The sequence below is a fragment of the Oryza brachyantha genome, chromosome 12 (assembly GCF_000231095.2).
Source record: "Oryza brachyantha chromosome 12, ObraRS2, whole genome shotgun sequence".
NCBI lineage: Eukaryota > Viridiplantae > Streptophyta > Magnoliopsida > Poales > Poaceae > Oryza > Oryza brachyantha.
Window position 1 is genome coordinate 3675252 of NC_023174.2, and position 16583 is coordinate 3691834.

The window sequence follows — 16583 nt, forward strand, 5'->3', positions numbered from 1 at the left end:
TGCCAATAGTTTGTGAACTACCAAAACCCGATGTTATTGCTTGAGTTCCTGCTGCTGGCCTTCTTTTGTGTTCATGGTGGAACGCCTTAGATGATCTTAAGCTGAATATAGTAGCACATCACTGTTGCTAAATTTCTCCCGTTACCTTGTACTTTTGAAATGATGATGAGTAAAATAAATTCTTGGAACGGGTAAGTGCTACTACCTCCGTCCCTAAATGTTTGACGCCATTGATTTTTTAATGCATGTTTGATGATTCATCTTATTTAAAAAATTTACATAATTACTAATTATTTTTATATTATTTGATTTATTGTTAAGTATACTTTTATGCATACATATAACTTTATATATTTTATAAAAAATTTTGAATAAGACGAATGGTTAAACGTGTATAAAAAAGTCAACGGCGTCAAACATTTAGGGACGGAGGAGTACTATGCATGACTATCATCATAGTCATATGTCCTAAGAGGTGTTATAGATTCAGAGTAGTTCCTTCTGAGATACATGCCTAAGTTGCAACTAGATGATACAGTACCTACCTCCTGTCCAAATGTGCTACCGTCAAGACAAGCACTATAACCACTCTATGGCCATCTTGGTCCATTTATTATGTTTTGGAACCTCAGCATTGCTGATTGACTAGCAAAACGGACTCCATAACCATGGTTGGACGTTTGGTTAGCATTTGGAGTGTGTCATTTGCCTACCTGTATCATGCCTCAACATGTACTGTGTCAATCCTGGACTGTATAAGTTGTAGCATACAAAAATGTGCTGAAGAGAGATAGATGTTTTACGTGATACAAGTTGAAGCCTGACGCCTTCATCAAAATGCTCAAAAGGAATGCAAATTTTTTGAACAAGTTGGATGAGGAGTCAGAGTGCATTATCTGAACTGCATGAGTTCTTAGCACTGGGACACTGACTCAGGCTGCTATAAGGGGAATAGATATCAGTGGTTTTGTATGGCTGCAGTTAATAGAAGTTTGTTGTGATCTGCTTGTCTGCCGTAGATTACTTAAAGTGGTGCAGATCCGAATACAAGGTGGCTGAAGAGGATACTTTTCAATTGGAGTGCACCCTTTCGGATACAAAGGACCTTATATAGTTCTGTTAGTCTGAACTTTTTATCCTTTGAAAGAGCTTCAGGATATTAGATTATGTTGGTGGTTCCTGGGGTACTAGCTGGCGGAGAAATCCTAGTTGGTCCTTCCCTCTTGACTGAAGATACGTTGTATTCATGCGAAAACAGGGAAAACTGCTTCAAAAAAACAGTAATATGGGGTATGCTTTGCCCCTGTTGATGCCAAAGCTCCTTTAGCAGATCAATTAGGCTTCTAGGCATGTGCTCTTTGAACAATGGACAGATCGACGTATCTAAACTCTCTATAAGCACTAAAGACATGAAATGTTTCAACAACAGGAGACATGAGCAAAATGTTAATTCAATCAGAAATGCATCAGCCGATCAGTGTGTACAGTAACAATGCTTAATGGACAAGAATCTGAAGGATAGTAGATCTCGATTCTGTACCAGGAAGCTGTAGAAACTTGCAGTTGTTTTGTACCCTTTGCTTACTGTTGTCACAGTTTCTTTATATTGAGGGGGGTTCTGTTGCAGAACACAGTTTATAGCTTGTCAATTGCTGATTTGAGCAATGCCTGGCCTTCAGGATTCCGATTATTGCATCTGCAAGACATTTAGCTGCTGGCTGTCACGTGGGGCCGCCATTATAGGCGCCGATCAGGAGCCCAAGATAGGGCGTAAGTTTAGCCATGCACTCAGCATGCATGGAAAGCTAGATTCAGGGAGTTTGTTTCCTTAGTTAATTAGTCTATTTCCTTGGATATTCAGGGAGTTGGTTTCCTTAGTTAGTTTATTTCCTTAGTTATTTAGGCTGCGTGCCTATATATAAGATGTAATCAATATAATAAGTACTTTAATTAAAACAATGCATGTTTGCTTAGATAAAGTAGAGAATTTGTAATAATAGGTTCATTATGATCAAGATGAGTGTCACTTGCCTTGCTCTGGTCCCTGGAGTACTTTGGCGACGATCTTGAAGTAAATCGGCGCTTCGGTGGGGTCCGAATCTAAGCGACAAAGCACAAAAATAAATAAACAGGCACAAACTCTACTTAAACAGCAAAAGAAAGTATTTTTAATGGATTCTTGACAACTTTATGAATTTAATGAAATTTGAATGGACTTAAACGGAGACCGGATGAATTAGTTATGAATTTTAGAAGTTTTCTGGGTTTTTAAAACTAAACAGGAAGTCCTGAATAATATTTATTGCGCAATAAAGGGGCTTGCTGACGTCAGCGGGGAGAGAGGAGGGTGACTGATAGGTGGGGTCCGCCTGTCGGTGAGGGGTGAAAGGGAGGTGAGATTGACAAGCGGGCCCGAGGGAAAGGAGAGAGAGGAAGAGAGGGGCACCGGCTGATAGGTGGGGTCCATCTGTCAGTGGCCCTAGAACAGAGATGGGGGGAGAACTCGGTCGAGCAGAGGGAAGGGGTGGTGCCGGCGACGGCAAGCGGCACGGCGAGGGCGGCGATGGCAACGACGACGGCGAGGGCGCACGGCGGCGACCGGTGGCGAGGCGAGAGCGGCGGCGGAGAGGCGAGGCCCGTAAAAGCGCATGGCTCGGGGCAACAGCGATCGGTGACACGGCGAGCTTGGCGCGTGCAGGCGCCAGCGGTGACGGGGAGAGGTCGGCGAGGTGACGGCGACGGAGGCCGAAGGGGCGCCGCTCGGCGGCGGTGTTGGGGAGTCAGCGTCGACAGCCGATGAGGAAAGAGGGAGGGAGAGAGAGTAGAGTGAAGAGGGAGGGAGGGAGGGAGAGAGAGGAGAGTGACTCACCGACGGCGCGGAGAGCAGCGGCGAGTTGGCGAGGGCGAGGCGGCGGTGGTGACGTGGCTCCACGACAGTGACCGGCGGCGAGGCGTGATTTCGGCTGGTGGCGGCGAGGCGATGGGGTGCGGCGGCGGCTTGGGGCGTGTGGAAAAGGGCGGCGGCAGTGCATGGGTGAGGGGAATTTATAGGGGAGGGGCGCCGGTTAGGGCGGGCGGCCGGTGGTGACCGAGTCGGCCACGGCACGGGCGCGACGGCGGGCGTTACGGCGGCGGTTCGGACTCGGCCGGCACCGAGAGGCGACGTGGACTTCGCGGGCGCGGTGCGCTGGGCCGACGGGCAGGGCAGGTGGGCCGAGGCGGCCCGGCCAGGAGGGGAGGAAAGCGCGCGCAAGGAGAGAGGAGGGGTTGGGCCGGCTCGACTGGGCCGGCCTAGGAGAGGGAGCAGGGCGAGCGGGAGGAGGAAGGAGGGGAGATGGGCCGAGTGGCTAGGCCGACCCGAGAGGAGGAGGGGGAAAATTTGGGCTGCGGCCCAAATCCGGAAAAAAAGAAAAGGAAGGAAAAAGGAGAAAAAAGAAAAGGCCTCACTTTTTTGCCGAATTTTAAATAAACTTTTTGGAGCAAAATATTATACTCTGCCATTAAGGTTTAAATCTAGTTAACGATTTGCAGACTTTGGTTTAATTAACTTAATTCCTTTAGAGGGGTTTTTCCTGAGGTAATAAACAATCATTATATGCGAATTTCTTTTACGAATTTAGACTTAGGATAAAACTCCGGGTGTGACAGCCTCGTTCTCGCCATACATCATTGGAGACCGTACCTCTGGGGCCACCGTTTCCTAGTACGCACTAATAATTTCAGTCTCAAATTTTTGCTTGACCAGCGCCTGGCTACCATTCCGCAGCACCACTGGGTGGGCAAGCTTCTCGGGTTCGACTTCTCGGTCGATTATAAGGCGGGCGCCACCAACACTGTGGCCGACGCCCTGTGCCGCCGTGACACCGAGGAGACACTTTGACTTCCTCGACCGGCTACGCCACGCTAAGTCCACCAACCTGGCCTTGGTGGCACTTGGTGAATCGATCACAGTGGGCCAGCGCGCCGCACCATGGTCCATCATCGACGGCCTTATGGCATTCGCTGGCCGCTTATATGTCCCCGCGGCGTCACCTCTCCTCCACGAGCTGATCACCGCCATCCATGAGGATGGCCATGAGGGCGTGCAACGCACTCTACACAGGCCGCGTCGTGATTTCCATTCACCCTAGCTCCGGCGGGCCATCCAGGACTTCGTTCACGCCTGTGCCACTTGTCAACGGTACAAGTCTGAGCACTTGCACCCGGCCGAACTACTGATGCCTCTCCCAGTTTCCTCGGTGGTCTGGGCGGACGTCGGGCTGGATTTCATCGAGGCACTTCCGCGCGTTGGTGGCAAATCCGTCATCCTTACAGTGGTGGACCACTTCAGTAAATATTGTCACTTCATTCCCCACACGCACCCGTACATGGCGGAGTCAGTGGCCCAGGAATTCTTCACCGAGATCATACGCCTCCATGCCGTGCCCTACTCCATGGTCTCGGACCGGGACCCAGTCTTCACCTCAATCTTTTGGCAGGAGCTCATGTGGCTTACAGGCGCCAAACTGCACATGACAACCTCATTCCATCCCCAGTCAGAAGGACAGAGGGAGGCGACCAACAAGGTGATCGTCATGTACCTCCGCTGCCTCACTGGTGATCGTCCTCGACAATGGCTGCACTAGCTACCCTGGGCGAGTACGTCTACAACACGACATTCCAGACCGCCCTACGCAACACTCCATTCTGGATCGTCTACGGTCGTGACCCGCCTTCCATTTGTTCCTATGAACCCAACGAAACGAGGGTTGTGGCGGTTGCCAAAAACAAGGAGGAGCGGGATGAATTCCTCGCCAATGTTCGCTATCGCCTAGAGCAAGCCCAATCTGTGTACAAGCGACACTACGACAAGAACCACAGGGAGCTTCGCTTCACCGTTGGCAACTGGGTGTGGCTCCGCCTTCAACAATGTGTCGCGGCTTCCCTCCAGGTCCTAACCTTGGGAAAACTCAAGCCCCGCTTCTACGGACCGTACCGCGTCACTGCTATCGTCAACGACGTCGCCTACCGCCTTGGGCTGCCACCCCGGGCCCGGCTACATGACGTCTTCCATGTCGGCCTTTTGAAGCGGTTCATCAGCACACCACCAGACGCACCCCCGGCGCTTCCGCTGATCCACCACAGAGCTGTTGTTCCAGAGCCAGAGCATGTCACTCGTTCGCGCTTGGCCCATGGTGTCCGCCAACTTCTGGTCCACTGGAAAGGTGAACCGGCTGCCTCTGCTACTTGGGAAGACGTTGAAAGCTTCATGGATCAATATCCACACTTCCAACTCGAGGACGAGCTGCTCGTTGACCGGGGGAGAGATGTCATGTGGGGCCGCCATTATAGTCGCTGATCAGGAGCCCAAGATAGGGCGTAAGTTTAGGCATGCACTCGGCATGCATGGAAAGTTGGATTCAGAGAGTTTGTTTCCTTAGTTAATTAGTCTATTTCCTTAGATATTCAGGGAGTTGGTTTCCTTAGTTAGTTAGTTTATTTCCTTACTTATTTGGGCTACGTGCCTATATATAAGATATAATCAGTACTCTTGAGGATTAAGCAAGAAATAATACTTCTACTCCCTCCCCTTTCATCGTTGAGCAGCTGGGCAAAAACACCGACGCCGCTACCGGCTGAGGCCACGAGTTACGTAGCCGAGGCCCCACCGTCCTGGGCGTCGACACCCTTGATACTGGCACTTAGTTCTGATAGAGGTAATGTGGTTGTTTCTTGTTTGGATTTTGGAGTGTCTCCATGTAGTCACCATTTTGTCTAGCAACAGTTCCGGTGATCAGTACAGCTTCAGCTGCCAGCTTATCAAGATTACAAGTTTCTCTCGTCTTGTGCTGCATTAAGGAAATATGAGGCAAGAATTGTTGAAGGGTTTGGACTGAAAGCTTTGTTTTCACTCTATTTGATCAAAGCCAAGTTGCAGCGTTATTGATGGTGATGGTTCTTATGGAAAATAAAGGGACTAAGATAAGTCTCATGATAGCCAACTGATAGTGTACTGTTTGAAGTGAAGATCTCGCAGGCCACCATGTGTTATCACTGAAGCATATAATACAACTGAAACGATGGCGGATCTAAAAAAAGAATATTAGAAGAGACTGAACGAAAAAGAATTGCTTCTAGCCATTCATTCTCTTCAATAATAATAAAAATTTTATTGCGGAGGCTAAGAAGAGACTTCAATGCCACAGAGAGACTATGGGGCTGAAGACCCCTAGCCCTCTAGTGGTAGATCCGTCCAAATGAAGCGCTATTGAGGTGGAAGGAGTAACACAGAAAGCACTTTGTTCAAACTGACTTTGACAAGATGGAACCACATTGTTCATCAAAGTAAACCAAGATTTCTGATACCACCTTGCATGCAGTGTCTGCCCTGCATCAAATGCAGTCTGGCAAGTTTTTTGGGGTGACTGACTCTATTCAATGGCTGGTTGTTTCCTGAATCAACTAAACAATATTGGTTTGGATGTTTGCCAGAAGCAGCATCTGACGTTGCACAGTGAGTGAGAATACCAGGTCCAAATCGATAGAGAATTCCGGTGGCATACTGACTGCTATTTACATGGTTCCAAGATTTTACTTCACGCATTGCATTTTGCATATGGCCGTTCCTACTTTTGATACAAAGTTTGTGCGAACGCTTTGAATTTTGATGTTACATCTGTCCAACCAAGTCACGGCGAGGACAGAGTTAAAGTAGAGGGTTGGTCATCGTACGGCGAAGCATCGTTTTAGGATGGGTGAGCCACAAAGCTGTCAGGTAAATTAGCCTGAGTAATCACACCTAGGATTTCACTTACCGTGCGAACCACCAAAACCATGGCACCGCGCAGCCGCGGATCCTGCACGGTAACCGCGGACGCCGCAAAAATCGCATCGAATTTGAAAACAAAAAATTTGAATTCAAAACCGCACGGTTTTGCACGGTTACCGCATGAGAACGGCAGAAACTGTGGTTTCCCGTGTGGTTTTTTGTGGTCAAAACCGCGGTTACCGCGAGGAGACCGCGGGTGTGATGTCAAATACAAAAAAACTTTAAAAAATCTAAAAAAGTACATGAAAAATAGGAAAATATTTTGTGACTATATTTGTGACATAGGAAAAATAGAACATGTTATAGGGAAAACAAAAAATTTTCACATGACCTTTTCTAAATTCTTGATATTGGAATATACAAATATACACCGTCATATCACCCTTCACCAAATAATTCACACCAACAACAAGTAACAACAACTTCATTTTGATTGCTGCGTCACAACTATACCTACTACCCATTATTACTAACATGGGCATATAATTTTTCTCCATACATATTTTCCATATATCCATCGTTGTATATTTGTATTTCCATATTATGTACCCTAGTTTCTAGTGCAAATTAATAATGACTCAACAACAAAATATTCTTAACCATCTTCCTATGAAATATTATTTGCAATGGGTTATTTTTTAATTTGTTTCATGAAATTCTCGTTTATGATTTTTAATTACGCTGGAAATACACTTTTTCATAATTTTTTTTGACAAACCTACATTATATATCAACCTATACAAAACATATTCTTTTCATTAAATTTTCTCAAAATTTTTAAATTCTCCTCAAATTTAAATTCGGTTACCGCGACTTACCAAAGCCGAGCCTCGACGGGGGGCCCGGTTACTGTGGTTCCCACCACGGTAACGCGAACCCTTCCCACCTGCCCTTTCAGTCATAACCTGAGAAAGCCTCTAAGAGGTTCTCACCATTTTTGGGGCTGATTCGGACGAGAGCAGACGCTTCTAGATCGGCGAGTACGATGCCCCATTGCCGACATTGTGGGCAGCTCTTTCACCTTCTACAAAAGGTCGTAGTTTCATCATCAACTCTGTCGCCGTGTTGTCGCTGGGTGTTGATCTCATGACCACACCGGCCGCATCCACCTTTTCGGACAAGACTGTCGCTGTCGAGTGGTGATCTCCTCACCACACTGGCCGCATCCATCATCGCCGCCTGGTGGCAACCTCATCACCACGCCGGCCGCATCCACCTTGCCCACCGAGATCGTTGCTACCGGGTGGTGTTCTCATTACCACGCCAGTCGCATTGTTCTATACCGCTGAAATTGTTGGCGTCAAGCGGTGATCTCATCACCACGTCAACCATGTCCATCATTGTCGTTGAGTGATGACCTTATTTCTACGGTGGCTGTATTTGCCGCCACCGCTAGGCTCCACTGCCTCAATGATTAGCTACTTTCATCATCGTCGGTAAATGGGTATTTTCTCACCCACAACTGCTTGCAACTACCGCCCGTTACGGATAAGAGTCATCCGCAATGGATCGTAATTATAACCCAATATAGGTAAGGTCGGTCATCCATAATGGTTCGTCCTACCATACCTATTACCAATTTGTTCTCATCCGTAATGGGTCATGGTTATGTCTCGTTACGAATCATCCATAACGACCCATAATTACAACACATTACATATAACCATACATCCGTAACAAGTTATTCCTAGTGGGCATATTTAAAACGGGCTATATTTTAAGCTGTTGAGATGACTTATCTATTACAGACCGTATTTTCCAGGAATAAACAAGCCGTTACCAATTGGGCGCTCTGTACTAGTGCACAACCCATCTAATCAAATTATTTGCAAGCAAAAGACTGTACCAACTGTGCTAGCAAAATTGAGTAAATTCATTAGCTTTACAACCCTTATGATAAGATGAAATCAGTAGATTGAGGTGCTGAGATACTATGTTTTAATCGATCTGATTGGCAATGGGAAGGGATACTAATTTTTTTATGGCCGTTTATGAATAGAATCAAATTAGTATTACTGCCGATGAGGAACGGATCAGAACAGGATAAGATGGTAAATACCCATGACCAAGGGAACCTGAAAGTATTGATTAATTGCTGCATACATATATGTTAATAAATGAGTAGATTATATTCCAAGGATAGAAACAAGAATTATTGGAGTGGAGTAATTGTAGTTAATTATGCATTTATCTACTGTCTTGAGTGAGTACGGTCCTTTGAGTGTATATATATATATATCCCTCAATAGCAGTTGAATGCACTACGCGGGTATTTGTCTTCCAAAAAAAATGTCCATGGCAAGGTTGAATACCCCAATGTTCCTCGGTCAAGTGATCCTATTCATTTTCTGCATTATCTTCCAGGTCCAAGGTTCGTGTGTGTATCATATTATAACAATCATGTGTGGTCGGTAATCATAGGCATTATAATTTAGCTCATACTGCCAAAAGTTTAGTGCGAATGCAATTTTTGGTATCTAGAAAGTAATTTTAGGAATAATTATAGCACATGTGGGTGCGATGAGAAAATGTATATTCGTATAATGGTAAATAACACACATGATTAAAATACGTATGTGCATTCTACATGTGAGGTGGGCGGGGGTCAAGACCCTTACCAGGCTGGTTCTCTATGGAGGCGTGCAACACGAAAAAAAGGAGGGGAAAGGAGGGGCGGAGGTGTTGTGGTGGAAGAAGAGAGGATGAACTCCCTCAAATCAGGAGCTTGATCCCGTCCTGTCATTCATCATATATATGTTCTTGCATGTTAAACATGTCTTATTAAATGTATAGAATATATTATTTATGTCTAATTTTTTTTCACTTTACGTAAGCGTTTGTAATTGATTGTGGATTCCTAATGCTATTGATTGTGCAAACATGCCACGTAGGGGAGGGCAAGGCCACCAACATCCCAGTCGAATCCATCAAGCCGTTTCTGGAGGCTCCATATTTTCCAATGTCTATAACAAAAGGATGTCATCATTGCGTGTGTTGCCCTCATGGTGGTACTCCGGAGCAGTGTGTTGAATCGTTGTGCTGTCAGCAGGCAACATGCAACGGGCCTGGGAAACCATTAGGCACTTGTAAAATTGAAACGCTTAGCTGCAACTGTGATGTAAACACCTGCAAGTAGTCAGTGCTTTCTGAATAATGTAAATGGGGTTTGGCAACAAAGCATGCTTCCCTTTTCCCATAAGTACAATCCCAGCAAGCAGGTAATCATGACATAAATGGAATTGCAGTATCATTGCGGTAATATTCCTTTTTGACTCTGAATGCATAAAAACCAATTGAAATTGCTTAATCATCTAGGTGTCCGATCATCACCAAGATTGAAATTAATTTGAAAGGAACAATAAGTATGTGCTATTTTGATTCCATAGTCAAGCTTTATTTTTCCTCTGGGTATAAACTAGAAGTAAAAAAGATGCATACATAATTCTATTGATTACTAGACATATTTTAATAAATGAGAATGTTATATTTCAATGGCATATAGAAATTGCAGTTAATTATACATTATTTCATGCCTTGAGCATCACTACTAGAGAGGGAGTCTCTTCCTGGTGCCAAAAACACCCAGTAACAAAGGGAAAACAGCCAGTAATCAATGTTGCCATGTACGTCACTCCGCAATGGCCACCCGGGAGTGATCTCTTCTTCCCGTGCATGAATGTTGGGTATATGTGGATAAAACACTTCACAACAAGAGGCAGGTTACTGAATGACGTTACAAGCTCCGTAACATCCTGACCAAGCCGTTCCGCACATCTCAACACCACTGGAGAACCCGACATATGTGACGGGCCTAAAAGCCTTTTGGCGATGGACGTGGCCCGGTTAGTGTTGAGTGGTCACTGATGAGACCGAAACATCATTGACGTGCAAAATACTGTCACCGATCATAGTCATCTTTGATGGGCCTCAAATTAGGCCCGTGAAAGATGGTTGGTACAGCTCGTCACGGAAGAGACGTTGGACCATCAGAAACATATATATCTTTGACATGCTGAAATTATAGCCCGTCACCGATATCTTCTTAGCCCATCATAGATTATGCACTCGTGACGGACTATTGATTCGACCTGTCACGGATAATAAAAGAAAAGAAAAGAATAAAATTTATTTTTTGGCCGGCCGCAGGATATTGCTAGCCATGCCCTCAGGAAACAAATGAAAGAACATACATATAATCCAAGCAAATGCCATACAGACCCATCACCCATCCAAACATTATAAATAATGTATGCGATCAACAATCAACTCTCTCACATATCCAAATATCACAAAGTACAACACACACACACACACACATATATATATATATATATACTTTGGAATTTTAGTTTTATCGGTAAAGTCTGCAGCCTCAATTTCACCATCAACCATATGGTGCCCTTCCTTCCATTCTCGTCCCAGTACTTCCTTCCCTCTCTAGGAAGTATGGCAGCTCTTACGTATTGCCACCTGGCACACAAGGCCCATTAGAAAGCGTAATTTTTATAGTAAGAATTGACTGAATGAAGCAATGGCCCTCTGAGGTCTTGCGGATATGTGGTTCAATAATTTGATGAAACCGTAATTCCATTTATGGATGCACTGTATTATCAACTCAACTTAGAAATACCGCATGTGAATAGTACATCCGCAACCGGTGAACAACACTTGGTGATATGCTATCAACCATGCCATGGGCACGACCAACCTCATCGCGAGGATTGATTCTAGAATGCAAGACAAACAATAAAGTACAAATGTAAAGAGAGATATGAAAATCGCTTGATACAAAATGTTGCAAAAATAAAGGACGTCTAGCCGGCAACTAAGGTGTCGTTAAATTTGCGTGAACAAACCTAGAAAAACCCAAAACATCAGAGAGACAGGCTTCCAAAGTATGGCTTGATAGCAAAGTCATTTTTGAAGCCTATATATTTCTATCTTCATTATTTTTTATACATGCAACATATTCAAACGAAATGCCTAAAACAACTCATGGGGTTTATATCTAGTAAAATAAGACGTGGGTATCAGTAGGTGGGCCAAAATGCAAACTCAACATTTTTTCATAAAAGAATGGACAACTATTCTCACACTCTCATTCTTTCACAGGATTCGACTTTATTTAATATTTTAGTTGCAGAACTTAGATTGAAGTAAAAGATGTTTTAAATGTGAATTGAAAGTGGGAAATAGAACATTCCATAATAAAATAGTACTTGGTGTATTTTTTAGAAAATTCTACATGTATTATTGTACAATCGAGGATTTTCATGGTTTTCATGGAGCTCAATGGGTCCTTTTAAATTTAAAAAGAGCTCTTTAGCGTATATTTGAACTGGAAAACAAATAAAATCCTTCTATAGCTCTTTGCCATTTATGGCCCAATACTTTCTCCTGTTGGTAAATGCAGCCTATCTTTCTCTTCCTCTCATGGCACCCACCAAGTCTTATCCTGCTTCACTCCCTCCTCTGCCTCTGGCACACCAGCTCAGTACAGGCAATGTAGCCGTGCGCCACCCTAGGGCCTATCCCACCCTCATCTATCCTCCCTCCCGATAACTGGACCTACACCGCACCTATAACCTTCTCCTCCATTATACAGCCACGAGTTTTGGTGATGCACATCTTTGCTACCCTACAACTCTTCTATCCCGACTGGTTGATGCGGAATGTTTCCTTTTGCCTCCTATTAGTTTTCCATCTTTCAACTTGGTAAATTATCGATGGAATTAGCATTAACATGAACTCCTAGGCTCAAGAAGAAACCTAGGGAAATTATAGAGTGATGTCCTCGGTGTGAAACCATGAAGATCAGTCGCTAAAATTTTTGCCACTGACAGTTCCCACCATCGTTCCTCATCGTGCATACCACAAAAAAGGCTGGCCTCACTCTTCCTTCCGCTTTGGTGTTGTTTGCTTTCGTCTCGTTACAACTGTTCCCAGTGACCTTAGGGTTTTGAGCCAACCAGTTGTTGAGCCAAGGTCGCTGCCTGTTTAGCCGCCATGTTACCCATCATCTGTGCTCTTATGCAACGTATAGACACTCGGGTGGGGCTTACATGGTATCTGATCTAGCCAGACTGAATCTAAGGCGTTCACTTCCTTTATCCAATCTAGATCATGGATCACATGTGTACCTCCTCTATGGGTTGTGTGTACGATAGTCCGACCTCCAACTCTCTTTAAGACGTGGGTCCTAGCTACCAGCATCATCGGCCTTCTCTCTCGTCTGACACCATAATCGCCCCTTTTAGTAAATTAATTAGTTATGATGCAATAAATTTGTTTAATCATTTTAGGTAGGGTTTATTTTGATTCATTATTCTAAATGCATGTTTAATTCATACAAATTCGGAAGGAGCTCAACTCTCAACTCATATGTTTCCACTTAGGGCAACACCAATATATATTATCAACATGGGTATTAGTGTGGGACCCAGTCATAGGCAGTAGTAGGAGGAGACCCCATCCACAATGCTTATCTCAGCGAGAGGGTAGTAAGGTGGGGTCCACAGGGTAAAAAAAATCGGCGCTCCTCACTTCCTTCGCGCAAGTTCCGGCCGGATCGATCCCATGTTGTCAAAAACCACTATACACATGCTATTTTTTACTTCCTTGTTGCCGGCAGTAGTACTATTTCCTGGCTGTAACTATGTACTACTCCCACAATGGCTAATACCAGGTAGTAAGCAGTCATTTAATGCTTACTATCTGGTTTTTTACAACATTGTGGGTGCCCTTAGTAAAAGAAGATGCGAGAATCAAGATGTGGGACCCGGAGAAAAATCACATTTTTCGAAAAATGATTGACAACTGTGACAATGATTTCATGGTGGGTGATATTGATGGCAAATAATTATTGCCCAAACTTATATTGCGACATAGTAGGAAATTTTTGACTTTCTGGGGTTCCACCAAAATGAGCAATTTTTCATAAGCAAATAGATATATATTCTATAATAAATGAGAGAAGATTAACTCCTTTGTCTTGATTAGCTTAGAGAATGGAATGAAATAAACATATTAATTTTTAAACTCAATGCATTCCTTCGGTGACCTAAAACCTTTGTCTATATATGCATCACCCCACTTATTCCAAACGTACTAATCCACTACACAAACATACCAACACAAAAGTCTACCCTCTATTCTAAAAGATGAACATGTTAAAGTCATCTCAAATCTTCCTCACCATTGTAATCCTTTCACTTCTTTGCAGCATCTTCCGAGTCCAAGGTCAGTATTCACACCGAATAACTTTTGCTTTAACAATATGAGGTCAATTTATGCCAAAATCACACTATGTGTCCGCATGTAGTTTAGTTGTTATCCTAATGGAATATGCACGGTTCATGTGAGAAAATGGATATTTGTATAATATAAATTTAGCTATAATAGAACAATCGATTACTTAGTCCCTCTGCCTCTTTGTCACACCAAGGACCCTCTACTCCTTTGTCGCACCAAAGAAATTTTAGCATCTAATACGAATTTATGAACAGGAATACTCGAAGCCAACAACACTGAGAAGTATGCTCTAGTCCAATCCATGAACATGACAAACAAAGCAGGTTATTCACCTCAAATAACTGTGACGAAAACGTGCAATCTATGCCGCTGCTACGATGCAAACTGTGCGGTTGTAAAGACATGCTGCTACAAGACAACATGCAACGATCCTAAGGAACCACATGGCACTTGCAATGCTAAGAGGATCTCCTGCGGCTGTGATGCCAACTGCAAGTAACTGTCCTATGTCTAGATCGATGACAAGGACCACCAAACAAAGGGAATTTATATTTGAGGTATAAATATTTTCACTATGAATGACAAATAAGTGCGCTAAAGGGACAACATTACCGATTACTTTTGTACTCTTGGATTTTTGGTTTTATCGGTAAAGTCTACAGCCTCGATTTCACCAACAACCATATGGTGCCCTTCCTTCCATTATGGTCCAACTATTTCCTTCCCTCTCTACGCGGTATGTGCACTCCTACGTGTTGCCACTTGGCACACAAGGCCCATTAAGGCATAATTTTTATAGTAAGAATTTACTGAATGTAGCAACGACCCTCTGAGGTCTTGCAGATATGTGGTTTGATAATTTGATGAAACCGTAATTCCATTTATGGATGCACTGCATTATCAACTCAGAAATCAACCTCATGTGAGTAGTACACCCGCAACTAGTGAAAAACACTTGGTGATATGCTATCAACCATGCCATGAGCATGACCAATCTCATCGCCACGATCGATTCTAGAATGTAAGAACAAACGTACAATAAAGGACAAATGTAAAGAGAGATATGAAAATTGCTTGATACAAAATGTTGCAAAAATAAAGGACGAACACAAATACTGACGTCTAGCCGACAACTGAGGTGACGTTGAGTTTGCGTGCACAAAGCTAGAAAAACCTAAAACAGCAGAGAGATAGGCTTCCCAAGTCTGGCTTGACAGCAAAGTCATTTTTGAAGTCTATATATTCCTATCTTCTTGATTTTTTATACATGCAACATTTTCAAACGAAATGTCTACAACTCATGGGTTTTCCATCTAGTAAAATAAGACGTGGGTATCAGTAGGTGGGCCAAACTGAAAACTCACCATTTTTCATAAAAGAATGGACAGGTATTCTCACACTCTCATTCTTTCGCAGGATTCAACTTTATTTAATATTTTTGTTGAAGAATTTAAATTGAAGTAAAAGATATTTAAATGTGAATTGAAAGTGGGAAATAGAACATCCCATAACAAAATAGTGCTTGGTGTATTTTTTAGTAATTTCTACATGTATTGTTGTACAATCTAGGATTTTCATGGTTTTTTTACGGAGCTCAATGGGGTCCTTTTAAATTTAGAAAGAACAATTTAGCATATATTTGAACTGGAAGACAAATAAAATCCTCCTTTAGCTCTTTGCCATTTCTAGCCCAATACTTTCTCCTCTTGGTAAATGCAGCCTATCATTCTCCTCCTCTCCTAGCGACCTCCAAGTCTTGTCCTGCTTCACTCCCTCCCCTGCCTCTAGCACACTAGCTCAGTACAGACAATGTGGCCATGCGCCACCCTAGGCCAATCGAACCGGATCCTCTTACTTAAAGTCAGGGGGGTCCGTGTGGCTGACATATGGGCCCATACACGGTGGGGTCCACATGTCAGGCTCAGTGTCCCTCTGACTTTAAGTCAGAGGAACCTCTTCCAGGCCAATACCACCATCATCTATCCTCCCGCCCGATAACTGGACCTACACCGCACCTATAACCTTCTCCTCCATTATACTACCACAAGTTTTGGTGATGCACGTACGTCGTTGCTACCTTACAACAACTCTTCTGTCCCGACTGGTTGATGCGGAATGTTTCCTTTTCCCTCCTATTAGTTTTCTGTCTTTCAAATTGGTAAATTATCGAGGGAATCAGCATTAACACGAACTCCTAGGGTCAAGAAGAAACCAAGGAAAATTATAGAGTGATGTTCTCGGTGTGAAACCATGAAGCTCTACCTCTAAAAGTTTGCCACCAACCGTTCCCACCATCGTTCCTCATCGTGCAAACCACCAAAAGGTTGGCCTCGCTCTTCCTTCTGCTTTGGTGTTGTTTGCTTCCGTCTCGTTACCACGGTTGCCCATAGACCTTAGGGTCTAGAGCCAACTAGTTGTCGAGCCAAGGTCGTTGCCTGTTTAGCGACCATTTTACCCATCATCTGCGCTCTTATGTGAAGTAGCCACTCGGATGGGGCTTACATGGTATCTGATCTGGCTAGAC